This window comes from Lonchura striata, chromosome 19 (assembly GCF_050655825.1).
Source record: "Lonchura striata isolate lonStrDom1 chromosome 19, ASM5065582v1, whole genome shotgun sequence".
In the NCBI taxonomy this organism is placed as follows: domain Eukaryota; kingdom Metazoa; phylum Chordata; class Aves; order Passeriformes; family Estrildidae; genus Lonchura; species Lonchura striata.
In genome coordinates, this window is record NC_140721.1 from 607,212 (window position 1) to 623,756 (window position 16,545).

Below are 16,545 nucleotides of genomic sequence, written 5' to 3' on the forward strand. Positions count from 1 at the left end.
TCACATCCCATGGAGGGGCACAGGACTTTAGGCATAATTCTGCTTCATGAGAGCCAGTAGGGTGAAAACAGCACAGCAGCAAGAGTTAGGGTGCTTGTGGGGCTGTCTCCTCCTCCCTTGAGGAATTTTTGAAGCCTGGAAAGGTGTCAGCCCATTAAAAATCTCATAACAAAAGGTGAAAAATTCAGAGAAATTTTGACCTATTAATAAAGGATTTAGCTAAACATTTTTGGAAATATTTATACTGCACTATACCATTAGCTTTTCCAGTTAATCTGCTTTCTGTGCTAGGCTCTGAGTAAAATATGTTCCCAGAGTAGTTTACAAAAGAAAATAGTGCTGTATCTGGCCTATTATTCTCCTTCTATAAAATATTTAAAACGATAGATGCAAAAGTCCATTTCTGAGGGGCCACTGATCATTTTTCTCTCTTATAGAAAATAAAACCACTAAAAGGCAGCAGAAGGGACTAGTTTCTGGCGAGTCTGCTTGGTTTGCTTGTCATTTTGCAAGGCAACTTCTATTTGCAAATGGAAAATTCTTAAGAATTTAAAATGTCTCTTAGAGCATCTGCAATTGCCCTGTAGAAGAGTTTGTTCACCTGTCAGCCTTTATAAGCATATGAACATGAATTTCTTTTACTCCTGGGAAATCTTGTCCAATTTTAACACTTTTCAGTGTGGTTGATGAGAGGGTAGCCTGAAGTTAAACACAGGAATATATTATTGCATTTGACAATTTTCACAAATGTTGTACTTAGTGTATTCTGAATATTGAATGTGGAGGATGGGCCTTGCAGCCCATGGATAAACCTGGTTCATGCCAGGAGTCCAGTTAGTACCAGCAGAGCAGCTGCTGGGGATGAAGCTGCTGAGGACCAGCTCTGGCCTTCTGCCCCAGAATAATGAGATGCTGCTTCACTGGCATAAGAAGGGTTGAGCACTGGCCCTTTTGCTTCTGTCTTGCTTTGTGCCCAGCTTGTAACACTGGTGTTCTGGGGCTGGGGCACAGCAGCACTGGAGATTGGAATACCAGAGCCCATGTAAAACTTCTCTTTTCCAGATTCTCCTCAGTCAGTCATAACTGCGGGTTGAACAGGACTACATGTTTTTTAAAATGCTGAGACATACAAAAAGCCTGGGTCACAAAAGCACCCAGAGATCACTGGGAAACTTTCTTGTGGCCACAGAAGCTTGGGAAGTGAGTGCAGCCAAGGTGGCTGGAGTAGTAGAACACATCCACGTAAGACAGAGCACCGAGTGACCCCAAAACTAGGCATGAAGACATTTCCCCCTCCCTTGTGAGCTGGAGGGTACAAACACCAGAGCACTGTACAGACCTCCTTGAAAGCAAAAGGTCTTGCTCAGTCTGCCTAGAGCTAGAGTGTCTGGGGAGGGGGACAAGCAGGGAAGGATAGAGACAAGGAATTTGTGGCCCCTCAAGTTTGAAATGCTCAATTTTGAAATATCAAAATATTGTCAGAACTGATGCCTTGGCTGCATCCTCAGCCCTTTGGTATGGCAGGCTCCCTTGGCATCACGTTGCTGCAGTCGAGCCCAGATTCTGCCCCCGCCAAAGACAGAAAGTGTCTTTTAATTTCCTCTGTCCATACTTCAGAGGTTCAGCTGCAGATCAGACAGCAAGAACACGTACTAAAAACAAATTCTCAGCTTGAATCCTCACGGAGAGCAAACACTGGAGCTGCATCTGCCAAAGGACTGCTACATTTGGCGCTGGAGGGATCTGTGTGGGGCTGGATAAACATGTAACTTAGCAACAAAGAGCAGATTGTGTGGGTTTGCAAGGAAATGTCAGAGGCAGGCTCCACATCAACTCGTGCCGGGGTGAGGAGAGCCCTTGCTCTGCCCTGGCCAGGGCTCCAGCTTAGCTGCCTGCTGCTTTCCTGGGCTCGTTCAGCCACTTCCATTTTTCCACGGGTCCCATAAATAGTCGTTATGTCCGTCTCCTGTCAAAGGGACCTGTCATGAGCAAAACCCTCCATGTCGTTTTCCACCTTTTTCTCAACGTAATGAACAGTCTGTTGAGCCAACAGTGTTGCACCATGTATCTGCAGGAATTCTCGTAACAGATGTGCTGAGACTTGGAAAAACTTATTTTAGATAAGCCAAATAATCTTTTCAATTATCTTTTGATGAAAATATTGTATTTTTGTAGGTATTCAAGAGTGTTACGGCATAAAATACCAGCCTAATTATCATTAACTTCTCTATTATGTTTGCTGAAATATTTTTTTTTAGTTGTCAAATATGCAGCTATTTTGTTATTTGGGAGGGAGGCTTTAGCAGCTGGATAGTTCATTTCTTGATTGTACAATTTGATCCACATAGGTTATTTCCAGAAGATGTTATCTAAAAGGATAGCAGCAGCAGCTCATATTTATTTATTAGGATTATTCCGTCTTGGTGGGAACAGCTTCCTCAGATGGGTCCTGCAGTTCCCAGGGCTGGCACAGCAGGTGCTGAGGGGCCGGGGCAGTGTCACCCCTTCCTGGCAGCCTGATGGCCCCCCTGGCTGGGCGATGCCACAGGCAGTGTCTGAATGGAGCTGGGCTCTGCAGCCAAGCCTGGAATGAGGGAGCAAGGCTGTGTCCTTGCTTCGCAGCGCCTCTGCACATCTCAGACTCCCTCAGCTCCTTCCCAGCACCCAGAGCGCCAAGCTCCTTGTGCTGAAAAACTGGTTTTTCCCACAAATTTGGTCACGGTGTACAAGGCTGATGGAAAATCCCTCCAGCTGCTGTTGCAAAACATCATTCCCCTGAAAGGAAGGGAAGTTTTATTGCACCACAGAGCCAGCAGAGGGGATGCATATACAATTAATTCTGGTTCATCCAGGAAATTCTATTTGGCTCTGACATGTCTGGGCTGTGACTGCTCTGGGGCTACTGAGACCTGTGAGAGATCTCAGACCCCACTGCATATGTGGGCTCAGTCGAGATGGGGGGTGAAGCATTGTGCTTCAAGCATGCTGTAGCCATTTACTTAAATTATCACTAAACCTAATGTCACCCCATCTCCTCCACTGCCTGTTATTGAGTGCTCCAGCTGGGTAATCTCATTAGAATTTGTCTTGTTCTCACCTCTGGCAGCAGCCAGGTACACAGCCTCACAAAACGTTATTCACACAATATTGCATGACCTTGATGAAAGGCTAATTTGATAAGAATTCAATTTAAAATTCCATTTGTACTGACAAACCAGGATTTTATTGATGTCACATTTTCAGCAGTAGAAGTGACGTTAGGAGCAAGGTTTCCTTGTTTGCAGGCCTGGAGGTGGACAAGGCAGAGGATTTATATCAGAGAGTCAACATACCTTGCAGCAGTTCAGTTTAAACGCTTCAGTAAACTGTTTGTAAGTTTTCTTTCCTTTACCATGCTATTTTTCTTTACTGTTTACTTAAAGGGATCTTCGCAGTGGCAGTGATGAAGTAGTGGTGGCTGATAAGGAAGGCTGTTTCCCTGTGCATTTCAAAGCTCATTTCCTACTTGCCCTTTCATCCTTGGGTCTCCACCAGGTTAAGCCAACAGACAGAATAAACAACCAGTCTGATCTGCTCTCTGAATGGGGTGTTCGTGCTGCGAGTACAGGTGGTCCCTGCCCCTGGCAGGAGCTGGGAGCTGGCACGGTGGGCTGGGCTGGGCGTGGAGGTCCCTGTGAGCGGGACACCGGTGGCCGACACATCCTGCAAGCAGTGGGCAGTCCAGCCAGGGATGCTGGCCATCAGCTGCTGCTGTCCACCAGCTTGGTTTGGTGCTCAGAACCATGTTTAACGCTTCCTGTGTGTGATCAGGAGCTGCTGGTGCTGCCATCCCTCCCGTGCCCGTCACACCGCCTGCATCCCTCGTTAACCTTTCTTGGCAGCCCGTGTGAAGTGTGCCAGAGTGAAGGTGGTGCTGGGCTGGCCCACCCGAGGGCAAAGGGAGGGTAAGGAGAGGCACAGAGAGAAGAAGAGCAGGTTGCCAGGGGCTGTGGGAGTCCACATGTGCAGAAGAAAAGGGCGCCTGAAGTCGCAGCAGCCTGTGACTGTGCTCCAGAGCCAGCAGGGCTCAGCAGTGTGGCAATGTGTTGTTTGTATGAAACGTGTCAGGGTAGAAGAGCCTGGAAAAGGCAGCTGAAAGTAACAGTGCTCCAGCGTGGAGGCACGTGGAGAGGAGGATGCTGGCACCTGGCAAGTGCTCCCCACATGTGCACAGGCTGCTTGTCACAGCCTGGCTGGTCTGTCCTGGGACAGGACACCACCTCAGCAGCCAGCCCGTGTCCCTGCTGCCCGCCTGAGGCTGTGCCAAGTTTTGTGCTGCCATTCCAGGTGGCAGGAGGTGGCACAGAGCAGGACACAGGATGGGACTCCCACCCAGGAATGGCAAGTTCCTGTGCCCTGCTGCCATAAGCTGTGCATCAGTATGTGCTGCAGTTACAGCATCTGGAGAGTCACAGCCCTAGAGCAGATCTAGTATTATAATTACTCTGAGTTAGTACCTTGGAAAAATCAAATGTGCTCTGAAAGGAATGATATCCTCAGAAAAAAAACCATGCAAAGTAAAAAACCAGCCTTATCTGACTTAATTTCCTTTTACTTTGATAGATTTTGCAATAAATTACTTATTTAATGGATAGCATGAAACATCACACAGTGATATTTCAAACATTCAAATGCCTTGATCATTTAATACTATTTTCCCTTCTTTATTATGCCATAGGCAGAATTTTAATTATAATATTTATGCAAATTATGTTTGTATAATCGTATTTGAAAGACTGTGTGGATCAAATTTTCCAGCCAATTTATCTAAATACAAGCCTTAAAGTTTCCCTTTATCACTGTCACAAACACTCTTCCTCATAATTTGTCATTTTAGGCACTTCCTATTACACTACCACAGAAGGCTCAGTGTCATTTGTGGCCTCCAACAAAAAAAACCCCAAAACCTCAGGAATCATAGTCAGAAAACCCAAGCCCATGTTTGTGTACATGGGGGATAGAAAATCTTACTTTGTACGCAAAATTACTTATTTTTTAACTGCTTGGTTTTTCCTTTCCCTGCTGTCTATCTGAAGTCTTGTCCCAAAAGCTCACTGCCCATAACAATTATGTCCTTCCCCTTCTAAATCTGCTCAAAGTAAATCCTTCTGTTGGTGTTAGTGGGTGACAGTGTTTGTTAGCAAATGACTGTCTAAATGAGAAAAGCAATTAGGCAGATTTGTGGAGGACAAAACTTGTATTGATTAATGTAATGATGACACATGCAGAATAATTTTGGACTCAAACATAAAGATCAAAAGGATGGGAAAAAACAGGTGTCTTCCAATTAGGGCATAAATCAACAATTAGGAGCTTTCTCTGACTGCCTTTTGTAACTCCTGGCATTAATCACTGCTGCTCTATGCATAACGCTCCAAAGAAAGGAAGCAACCAATATTTTCATGTAATTAAAGGAAATTATATATCCAATACTTTTTAATGTGATTAACAACGATAGGATGAAACTGTTTAAGAGCAGCAGTTAAGAGGAATATTAGCTGCCATTATGGCTGAGCTAAATATTCAAGATTATAACTACCCAGCTGTGAATTTGGAAGCTTTGCCTGGTAGATAAAACTGTTCGCTCAGATAATGAAGCAAGTAGTACCTGAGAAAGATCATAATTGGTGCTGTGAAACAGGGCCACAGTGTTCTTTGGTTACTAGCAGTACCTGAGGTGGGCAGTGAATGTGCACAAAATGTCAGTACATGACAAAGATGCCAATATATTAACCAGACACATTCTTCCGCAATAAAAAATAGATCCACTTCTGAATCCATTACGCAAAAGAGACACAGGAATGTCACAGCCCAGTGCCCTGCCCTGGATTCTGAATGCACAGAGAAAGCAGCCCGGCAAGGGTTTGTCCCAGGGCTGTTTTGGGGCTGGGCTGCTGCCCTGGGGAGGCACAGCAGGGTGCAGGGGTCAGGCACAGAGGCTGTGGACAGACAGACAGACTGCCTGGACTTGCTGTTCGTGGGTGCCTGGGCTCCTCTCTCGTGACCTGTGCTCTGGGCAAGGAGGGGCCGTGCCCTGGCACCTCTGGGCTCTGCAGGCAGCTGCCCTGGGAGGGAGAGAGGCTCAGCTGTGCCCAGTGGAGCCCAGAGTCTGCAGGGACCCTGATGGGGGAAGCTGGGCCAGAAGAACAGGGTGCTGTGAGTCCTTGCTCCAGTGGTTCCAGCAGCTCTCCTCCCTGCGGGGAGCCAGGGCATTGCCTTCTGCTCCGTGCATCTGGCCCTGTGCTAAATCCCATCACCCCTGCTATTCTTAGCAGGCAGGAGACAAATCGTGCCACCAGGTGAAAGTGGACTTCTGGACAAAATATTTGTATTTTCTTCTTAACAGTCTGCATGAAAAGACACATCACAGAGAGGGACAAAGCACTGATGTGCATGAGAATTCCTTTTAATGTGGAGTGCTTGACAGCACACACATAGGTGGGTTTTCATGGTGTTGGTGGGTGTATTAAAGGAAACAGTTATATCCCGGCACCAGCTCTGTTTTCTGGAGGGATAATTTGTTGTATGAATGTAAGGACCTATTAAATTAACCAAGATCCAATAGATGAAGTATAAATTAAGCACTCTTGTGTGCCCTCCTGTTCTCTGTCTCTGTGAAGGCACCAGCGATCTCACACGGCAGAGTGCTCCATTAGAGCTTGTGCTTCAGTGAGGCAAGAGGACAAGAGCACTGGTAAATCCGGGTTGGAAGATAATTATGTTCCTGTCTCCAACACTCAGCAGTGTTATCAAAATCCTGGGTAATGAGCTGTTCCCCAAGTGACCAGTGTGTTAGAGCTCAGTCTTTGGTGCCCTGAAGGGCTCAGCAAGGTGGATGCTGTCAGCTTGCAGCAGCACTGGGTAAAGCCATTAAGCCCAGCCCTGGCTGGTGGGCGAGCACCTTGGCTGTGAGTTAGGAACACAAGCATGGGGCTGGGAAGGACAGAGCAGTGGAGACCTGCTTGTGCAGGAATGCTTGCTCATCCTGAATCCTAATGACAGCAGCCTAAATACCAGTGTCTTTAGTTATTTCCTGGTATAATTAAGCAGAACCAGGCAGCTGATGATTTTTATTTTAATTCAAGCAGAAAGCATTTCCTTGCCTGAATTAATGCCAGCCCAGCGGCTGGCGGCGCAGATGCCAGGGTGCTGGTTTGTTTCTCTGGACACAAAGCCTCCATAGACTGGGTGTGGATGATTAGTGACTGCAAGTCTTCATTTTGAAAAATCTGCTGTGGAGTTTCCTCTTGTCCCCAGAAGTCTCTGAGTCGAGGACCAGAGTAGATAGCACTCCCTGCCCTCTGGCAGGATGGGCGCTGAGCTGAGCAGTGCCCCAGCGGTGTGAGCAGGGATGTACAAACCTTCTCCCTCCTGCTGATGGCAGGCAGTAAGGGAGGCAGGTGCTGATGCTGCTGGGAAAGCCCGATGTTCTGACTGCTCTTCAGGGCTGCAGCAGGTGCAGGTTGCATCGTGCAGCACCTGGGAACAGCCCTGCAGGGACCTGCTCTGCCTGGGGACAGCCCTGCACCAGGCTGCTACAGTTTGGAGTTCCCAGAGGTCTCCAGGTCATTGGAAGCCCCTTTCCACCTCTCAGTCTAAAATACCCTGAGTGTGGGTCCTTCCAGGAATCACAAAAAATGGCAGGTGGGGAGGAGCAGGGCTGCCTTAAACCTGGAGGCCTCAAGCACCCCGAGTTTTTCTATTATATTTTAAACTACTCTTTCATCTTAAAGATGTTTTGATATGTCCCACTAAATTACCTTTGCAAACCCTCCACTAAAATTTGGCCTAAAAAGATGGAAATCAATTCCTGGATAGTGAAATTTGCCCGGTCCTCTTCTTTTAAGCAGTTAAATGACTGAGTAATAGATTCATAAATGAACATCTTATTAGCCTAATCCTGAATGGAAGAATACACAAATCAGCCATTTGCTCAGTGGATATCACTTAAGCTTGCCATCCATCTTAGTCAAAGGAGGTGCTAAGTTTAATTTATTAGTGGCTGGCCAAGAACTCCCAGAGAGGGAAGGGGGGAACGACAGTCTCAAACTGGTGCTCTCCTGCTATGGATTAGCATGCCTGTTGTTGAATTGCAACACTCTGAAATGCAGAACTTCCTTCAGCTGTGAAGCTGCTTCCATGGGAGGAGCAGTGGGGTAAGCAGGAACATCCAGTTGTCAGAGCATAGGGCTTGTGCTGTGAGGGCAGCCAGGAAAGAGGAGCAAGCCCTGTTTGAGACGGGTGAGCACAATGGTGAGTTGTTCAGGTGGCAGAGGAGTGACACAGGAGCTGCCACAGGTGCTGAGACCCAGCGCTCCTTCACCACCTCCTAAGGAGCAGCTCACCTGGACTCTGTGGTGTCCTTGCCAAAGCCTGAAGCTGAACAAGAGACTTGTGCTCTCTTTAAAACTGACTGATTGAGATATCATTTGGATGCGAAATTTGTCATAAGTATTCATATCCTGAGTCTCAGATAGCTTTTATTGAGCCAAATTTGAAATGATTGGAAATCAGAAAGTGGCAGGTTTTGAGCCAAGACTTAGGAGGTCAGGCTGGACTTTGCAGAGGTCTCTGCCTGAGAGGGCTGGAGCCTGGTCATGCAGAGGATTTGTGGGTTTGTATTAAGCTGTGTGCTTAATAAAAGAAGTAGTTTCACAGAAGGGATGGGACAACCACCTTTGGTTAGCGTTGGTAACACTGAGTAAATCAATGTGCAGCTCTTCTCCAGAATCAGTATTTCATATCTGTGGTTGCAGTAAGCCCAGAACTGTGGCATTAAGCACCTCATTGCCCTGTGACTGCAAAGCCAGTCTGCAGCCTCCCTGCACCCTCCAGACTCGCACATTCCTCGGCACAAACACACTGTAAGAGTTGGCAAGGATGTGCCCATTCCTCAGACTCACAGCATTCCACAGGGACTCTAAGGAAAACAGAGCTCTGATGTGATTTTAAAAATACCTCTGAAACTGGGCAGTGCTGGTTGGGTTTGTTGCCCAGTTAAAACCTGAGAGGAACCTGACAGCTGTGGTTTGAGGAATAAAGCACCTACTCGCGTGCAGTCTGCTGCTCCCAAACAGCCAGAGTGGTTTTCAGCTGTTGAAAATGGGATGAAATCCTGCCTTGGGCTGATGTGCTGGGATCAGAGCTGCAGCCACAGTGTGACTGCCGGGCTCCCAGCGCCGCTGGGCTTCCCTCGGTCCTCGAGTGAGTTTATCCAGATATAACTCAAATCATAATACAGCTCCTTAATGTTGCTAACTGTATGATTTAGGCTTTTGATCAGCAGAATAGAGTGATCCCGAACACTTTTAATGAACTATATATTTATCTGGGGAGTCGTACCACTTTCATCCTCCACACAGCTAATAACCATAGCTCAAAAGAGCCCGCTGGCTCTGCATCTCATTTTCAATTTGTGCCTTTTTAAAGAAGATAATCATGGGAAGAAAAATGCAGGAGTTCGGGGAAATGGCTGTACTGTGTCCATTAGTGGGAGAGGTGGACAGGAGGTGATGAGAGCTGGCTGGATCCTCTGCAAACCCCACGTGGGTCTCTGCAGCCTCAGAATGGGAAGGGAAAGTGGAGGCAGAGTGTGGGGGCTGCAGGTGATTGTGTGTGGCATTCCAGTTGTTCCTGGTCTGTGGGAGCTGTGGAGGCCATCAGCAGGAAAAGGAACCCAGAACCAGGGGCAGTTCGTTTCCAGGTCCAAATGCTGCACAAGAGCCACCCAAGCTCCATCATCCCCCTGCTTTCAATACCAGTTTTCTTTTGACTTTTCCTTTATCTCTGAAAGATTTTTTTGGTGCAACTTAGAAGCTGTTCAAGCCAGGCCAAGAGTTTAAAACCATAATATCAGAACCACAAAGTCATGGAATTACTCTCATCATTTTTTTTCATTCTGATACATTGTTGAGCCTAAACCATCTATAAAGTCAGGGTAGTTCTTGGCCTGCATTTGTAATAGAGACATGACTTCCTGGCATTGCCACAGGCAGAGTGAAATTCCTCCCTGTCCTGAGTAGCCCAGTGATGGGGACACAGATGGCTGCTGCCTGCAGCCCCTCTAGTCTTTCAGAATGGAGCAGGAGGTCCAAAGGTAGAGGAGGCAATTGCTGCCTCAAGACCATGTCACAGAATGCTTCAGTGCTTTATGCATTAAGCTTATTTGGACAATGTGTTTTGTTCATAAATCACTGGTGACAGAAAATGTACAGCCATGTATATCACATGCTACAGAGGCTGGTAAACAGGAGGTCTTAAGTATCTGGAGAAATGTCATTCCTCTGGCTGGTCTGGTATTTAGGACCATTTTAAAAATTGTTCTTTGCCAGTAAGAGCTGCAGAGAAATTACCATCAATCTAAAGCATCTGGGGCCTGAGCTCAGGCTGGTGTTAGTGGCTATTTTGCATTATATTGACCTGGTGAAATGCCAGTTGGTTTTTCTGAAATAAAAACAGCAATAGCCAATAATTAATGTTCCCATAGTTAATTAAATTGGTCCAGCTGGTAAAGTGAAGCCATACACTCTGGCCTCAGAGATTTGCTGCTGTGGGTCATGTTCACATACATGCCTCTAAGGGCTGAGTGCACAGGTCGTGTCAACCCTTCCCACAGCAGCTCCAGTAAGACCAGTGACATCCCCAAAACCACCCTGGGAACTTGCTGCTTTCCCTTTCTGGAGCAGACTGGAGCAGCTGAGCATCACTGACCTCTCTCCTCCTGCGCCAAGTCATCACTCATCTGTGGGTTTATTAGCTGTTTATGAACATGCTCTAATGTTTTAGGGAACAAAGCTGACCTTGGCTATGTGCAATTACCCCAGCTCAGTGCTGTGTGACAGTGCAGAGAGATGTGTGCACCTCAGGGACATGTCCCCTCCCTTTGGGGGCAGGAGGTCTTGACCAAAAGACATGGATGAAATAATGACAGTAAGTTTAATGGGATATTGCCAATAGTACAGAAGCATCTCAGCAGTTCCCTTAAAGCCCCTGTTTAAGCACAGTGGGACAATTTCTGTTCTGGCAATGGTCTGGTGCCACTGGATTACAGTTTGGCCCATTTCTGTTCAGGTTTTTGCTTTAAATCTGTTTTGTTTATTTTCTTCTTGTTGCTTATCAGGGCCATGTTCTTGTACTGTAAGAATGGGACTTCACAGAGCCACTACAAGGCTTTTGGTTTATCAGTTTTTAATTACATTTGAATTGAAGATTCTTTTTCCTCTAGGCTAATTTTCAAGTGACAAACAAAATCCCCTTAAGTGCCTTTTCTTTTCTGCCATAAACTAGTAAAGATGCTGTCATATTCCCTCAGAAACCCAGCTTCTCCAGCCCCAGAAGAGTGCAGATTATTATTCTATTAGAAACAGAACAGAGCAGTTCTTAGGCAAACAGGTGAAATAAAACCAGTGCAAGACCCCTCAATGCTTGTGCCAGGTGACATCACTGGACCCCTCAGATTGGCACCACTCAGAGGACCATCCTCTCTAACCTGTTTCCTGTGATTAACTTCAATTAGAGAGAACAGGCTTGATTAGACTGCAAGACTAACTTCTCAGAAAGCCACTCACTGTTCTTTCTGGGGCAAGGGAAAAGTGCAGGGCTTAGTGAAGGAATAACCTCTGCAGAATTAATTTACTGCTCTTCTCAAATGAATTTTCAGGGCTCTGAGCACTGCTGTGTGAATTTTGTAAGAGATAAAAAGGTTGATTTGGACAAAAAATCATGTGTGGTACCTCCTGTACCTCCTACCCACTGATGCTCAATGTTAGAGCCTTGATGCATCTGGTACAGTTGTGTTCAAACTGCTGATAATTACCTCCATCTCGCTGCATTTCAGTTCTCGATAACAATGTGCAACAGCTCCGTGTCATTTCCTTTCTTCCCTGTACACACCAATCTGCTGGATTCATCTTTCCAGAAATACAAGCTGAGGATGATAAGGATAATTGATTATTCCCTTCTGGAGCGGGTCATTATTAATGGCTGTGCTCACTTAGGCTGGCACTAATCTTGCTGCAGAGGGCTTATCTCCGTGCCCTGTGCCGCTCACCGTGCCCTGCACCGCGCTGAGTGCTGACGGGAACGTGCTCTGCAAAAATGACATTCATTCTTACGCTCCCATTTTGGTATTCAAATTTGAAATGTTTGCTTCAGCCGGACAAACCCAAACTCTCAAACTCGCCCCACCAGCATGGATGGAACTACTGGCAGTTTCCATGTTAGCTTCTAAGGCTTGAATAGCCTAGGTTCCCACGTTCCCACCAAGTACCTCCTAGTCCTTGGTCTGACATCCTTCCCGCAGTGTTGGGAGGCAGGACAGTGCACCTGCACTGCTGCCAGTGGCACATGCCCTCCCTGGGCAGAGCTGCAGCTCAAAGCTGCAACGCTCAGCTCAGCAGTGCTGTGCAGGAGCTGCTTTGGGCCAGGGCTCTGGGCACAGCCCAGGCTGGGCATGGGACAGGACCAGCACCCCTGGGAGGAGAATGCTTATAGGGGAGGCAGGACCTCACAGTGGGAAATCAGGAAATTTTTTCACTCAGGAGAGTGAAACAAGCAGTTGCCCTTGAAATATCAGTGGGTCAATACTGTTCCCCAGTGACATCTATTCTTTGGCTTCTGCTAAAATTAAACTGGATGAGATTTTCCTTTCTTTTAATCTGAACTGTAAAAAGAAAAATCTCTTTGTAGGGATTGTTTTGTCAAATTGAAGCAAGTGGCATTTTTGCATGCTGAAAGTTGATATTTTGTCATAGGTCTATTATCCATTAAAAACAGTTCCCAAACCCTCCTCTAGGACCAGCTTTGTCCCAAGTGATGCTTTGGTCCTTGAACCAATTGTAGCAACTGGAGCAGAATCAGGGTCCATGGGGTGGGCTGCACCCGCAGAGGGACCTTCAGTTGTGTTTGTAGCTGAGGGGCAGCAGTTCCAGATTTTTCACCACCTACCATGATAAATCTCCTCCCCTCCCTCCCCCTGTACCTTCAAGATGTTGTTCCTTATATTTGCAAAGTAGAAAAGTGATTTTTAAAAGGTGAAAGAGTATTTCTGACTTTGATAGCACGATTAGCTGGGCTCAGAATATTGTTATGGCTTATCTCGCTCTTCTGTGATAACTCAGAAAAACAATAAATGTCTTCTTACAGCAGACTGACATTCAGTATTGAAATTGGTCTCCTAATCTTTATGTGATTGCTTTCTCTGTGATAGAAATATTGCCTCTTGTAGGGTATTTATTGTCTAGTTCTTTCCAAAGTATTGACTTTATGTAACCGTTTGATATACATCAAATCCCTTAGAGATTTAATAAACTCTTCTGGTCAGTCTTCTGTTGTAAACACATTGAGATTTATGGTCATCTTAGCGGAAAGCCCTTTTTCGCTGAAATTCTCTGCTTCCAGATATCAAAAGATACGAATGGGAGCATAGATCACTGTGGGAATCTGAGCTCCCAGCTGTTGCATGCTGCTCAGGAGCTGCTGATGGTCGAAATGAAGTGTGTGTGTCAGGTGATGGTGCAGCTGCCAGGGCTGGGCTAAGGGCACCAGGACCCTCCTTTGCTCCTGTGGCTGCAGGGCCTGGGCAGCCCGCTGGGCTCATCTGTCCCTGACACAGCTTGGCTCCAGGAGCATTCCCATGGAGGAGCAATGGGAAAGGAAATATTTACTGTTATTCAGTTACACAGAAAGTTAATGTATTGGTGCTGTGCTGCAGCACCTGGAATTGAGAAAAATGGAAAACTGGGAAAAGAAACATATAAATCTCACAAGCAGCCACATGTATGTCATCTCCCTGCCAGGTTCCTTGTGCTTTCCCACCCTCTGATTCTCTGGAGCTGTTATTTCTTATTCTGAAACCATAGGTATTTCAGTATGGTACTTTAAAAGTGTCCTTTGCTTTAGGATTGGAGAGGGGAGGAACACGCTTTTAAGAAGAAACTTTTCTCCATACGGGAATCAGCTTTCCAGGGACAGCCTGCAAGAAATCCAGCCAAGCTCTTCAAATTCACTCATTAAATGCAAATATTCTCTTTTTCATCTTACATTAACCTCCCTTTAATGGTGTGAAAATGTCTTTTCATTTCACAGCTCAGCATTAAAAGACTATATAGTGAGAGGTTTCTGAAGTGTTATAAATCAATAGCAGCTAGAGAACAGAGCAGGTTCCTGCTTTACTTGCACTGGGGAGGAGCTGCCATTCCTATAATGTCCAAATCAATCCCCTTAGGCTGGCAGTGCATCCAAACCCTGCCCCTACCAGCTGCTGGAGACTGGGGTCTGGGGTCTGGCTCTAGAAAGTAAATTCTGGATTGAGGCCTTCCTCTTATTTTGGTGAGATGAATTTCAGTTTTCCTTCTGATGGTGCAATTTAATGGGTAAATGCAGTTTGCGGATGCCTCTCCACAGACTTTGCATTTCCTGTTGTTGCTGGTGGTGGTGGTGTTCCTGCCCTTCAGCTTCTCTGCTGGGTAAGAATGAGAGGCAGCAGTGAAGATAAAATTATTTTCCTCACCTGCCTGTCACAGAAGGTGCCTGTATTGCTTCTCTGGCTGCTTCATGGCTTGGGGACAGGTAATTAGTTGGGGCGGTGATGAAACCTCAGATAAATGGTGTGATTCCATGGTTTCTCTGCTGATGGGAACACTTAATGGGAAACTTACTGGGAATGATAAAGTGATGTATTTAAACAAGCTAGAAGGGGAATTTGGGTGATGTTTTGAGGCAGCATGACAACCACAGCTCTCGGGCAGCTCGCTATTTCCCGCTCTGCAAACCCAAACCTAGAACTGAAGGCTGGTGTGTGCATCACTGTGCCCGGGCTAGACCTTGGCAACAGCGTGGAGGGGGCTGTCCTTGTCCCTCATTTGCACCAGGCTGGAATCTCCCTCAGAGCAAATATTGGGAACAGCTCCCAGGGCGCTGCCAGCCACCCGGTTTGCTCCTTTGCACATCAGGTTGTTGCCACTGGAGCAGCAAGCAGAGCATTCATGTGGAGCTGAAACCTTGCAGTGTTATTTCATCTCCATTAGTTTTCCCTCCTGATCTATTGAGATATAACCACTTTCAAAGACAGGGACAGATTATGGCCGTGGAGATGGCTTAGCTGGGACACAGCTAGTCATTTTTCCTTGCTGATATTTTATTAATATACGTTATTAACCTTGATTCTCCTTCCCCACGGTGCTTTATCATCTGAACTAATTAATTATTCTTTCAAGATGTACAGGGAAGGGATGGGCATGTAAACGAGATGTGTCTCCATGTGGCCATAATGGTACCTGCAGTGAGGGTGATCCCAGGTGATGAGGAGACCTGGCACACAGCAAACAGATCTGGATACATGTACTTGTAGATTGGTTGAATTCATCCTGTCCCCTTTAACTGGCACAAACACTGAGGGAGATGACACCCTAAGGAATAACAAAGCTGGTTTTCTGCTTTTTAAATGAACATGAGATAGCCAGGAGGAATAAGCAGTTTATTTGGTTGGTGGCTCCCACCAGCCCCGTCTCAGGATGTGCAGCACTGAGTGGCCCCAGGTCCCACTGCCCTCCCTGCCCTCCCCAGGCCGCTGCGGGTGATGCTCAGCCCCAGCAGGGTGAGAACGGGGCTGTGCAGAGGCTCCCCTCTCCCTGCCCCTCACAGCACGGTGCTGCAGGTGACTCCAGCCCCAGCAGCTCACCAGCGACTCTGTGCTCCCAACAGCTGCTGTTAACACTCTTCTTCCTTTTCTTTCATTTCCCCCTCCTCTTTCTTGTTTTACTCTTTCTTTCTCTCACACCTCCCTGCTCCAGGGCTGACATTTGCTAATAGCAGCACATTGGTAGAGAAGCAGTGGAATTCTGAACAAAACTGGGTGCCTGTTATAGCCTGGCAGGGTAAATGTAATCCTGTTAGCAAGATGAAAATACCATATGCCAGGCAGAGATGGAAGATCAGAAAGGATGACTGTTCCTGCAGAGGGCAAAAGAAAATACATACACAAATTCATTCAAAACTAAATAAAAAATGTCTGGATTTGTAAACAATCTTAATGTCCTGAAAATGGCTCATCTGATTCATCTTACCCAGAGATCTCATTGCACTGAGTGACCTCTGTGTTCACAGCCTGGGTTTACTGCTCTTTATCTGCAGGGTCCCTGGTGCTGGTGAGAAATGGCACTTCCAAAACGATGCATTTGCTCCTGAGCCACTGCAGGGCTGTGGAACGAGGGAGAGTCCTGTGTCCCATGGTCTGAGGGGCTGTTTGTCCATTCTCGCTGGGAAATTCAGAACTGCAAATGCTGAAGGGGTGGGAAGGTTCCTTCCTGCAGCTTTTGGTGCTACTTTATATTCAGCAAGAAAGTCTTCACTGGGATAAGCCAGTGCTATCAGTTCTGCCCATGGCTGGCCGAGCATCCAGGCCAGTGAGGGTTGAAGAGGCAGGCACTGCCTGGGCTGGGGACAGTGTCCCTGGGCTGGGGACAGTGGCCAGCCCCCTCAGGGCCTGTGGGCACCCACGTGCTGTCA

At 46.7% G+C, this 16,545-nt stretch overlaps 1 long non-coding RNA gene across 4 annotated transcripts in view; it reads left to right on the forward strand.

The window, feature by feature from the left end:
* LOC146765754 (uncharacterized) overlaps nt 1-16,545 on the forward strand; it is a 67,654-nt gene that overhangs the window by 16,881 nt on the left and 34,228 nt on the right. The gene's annotated exons all lie outside the window — the stretch shown is intronic.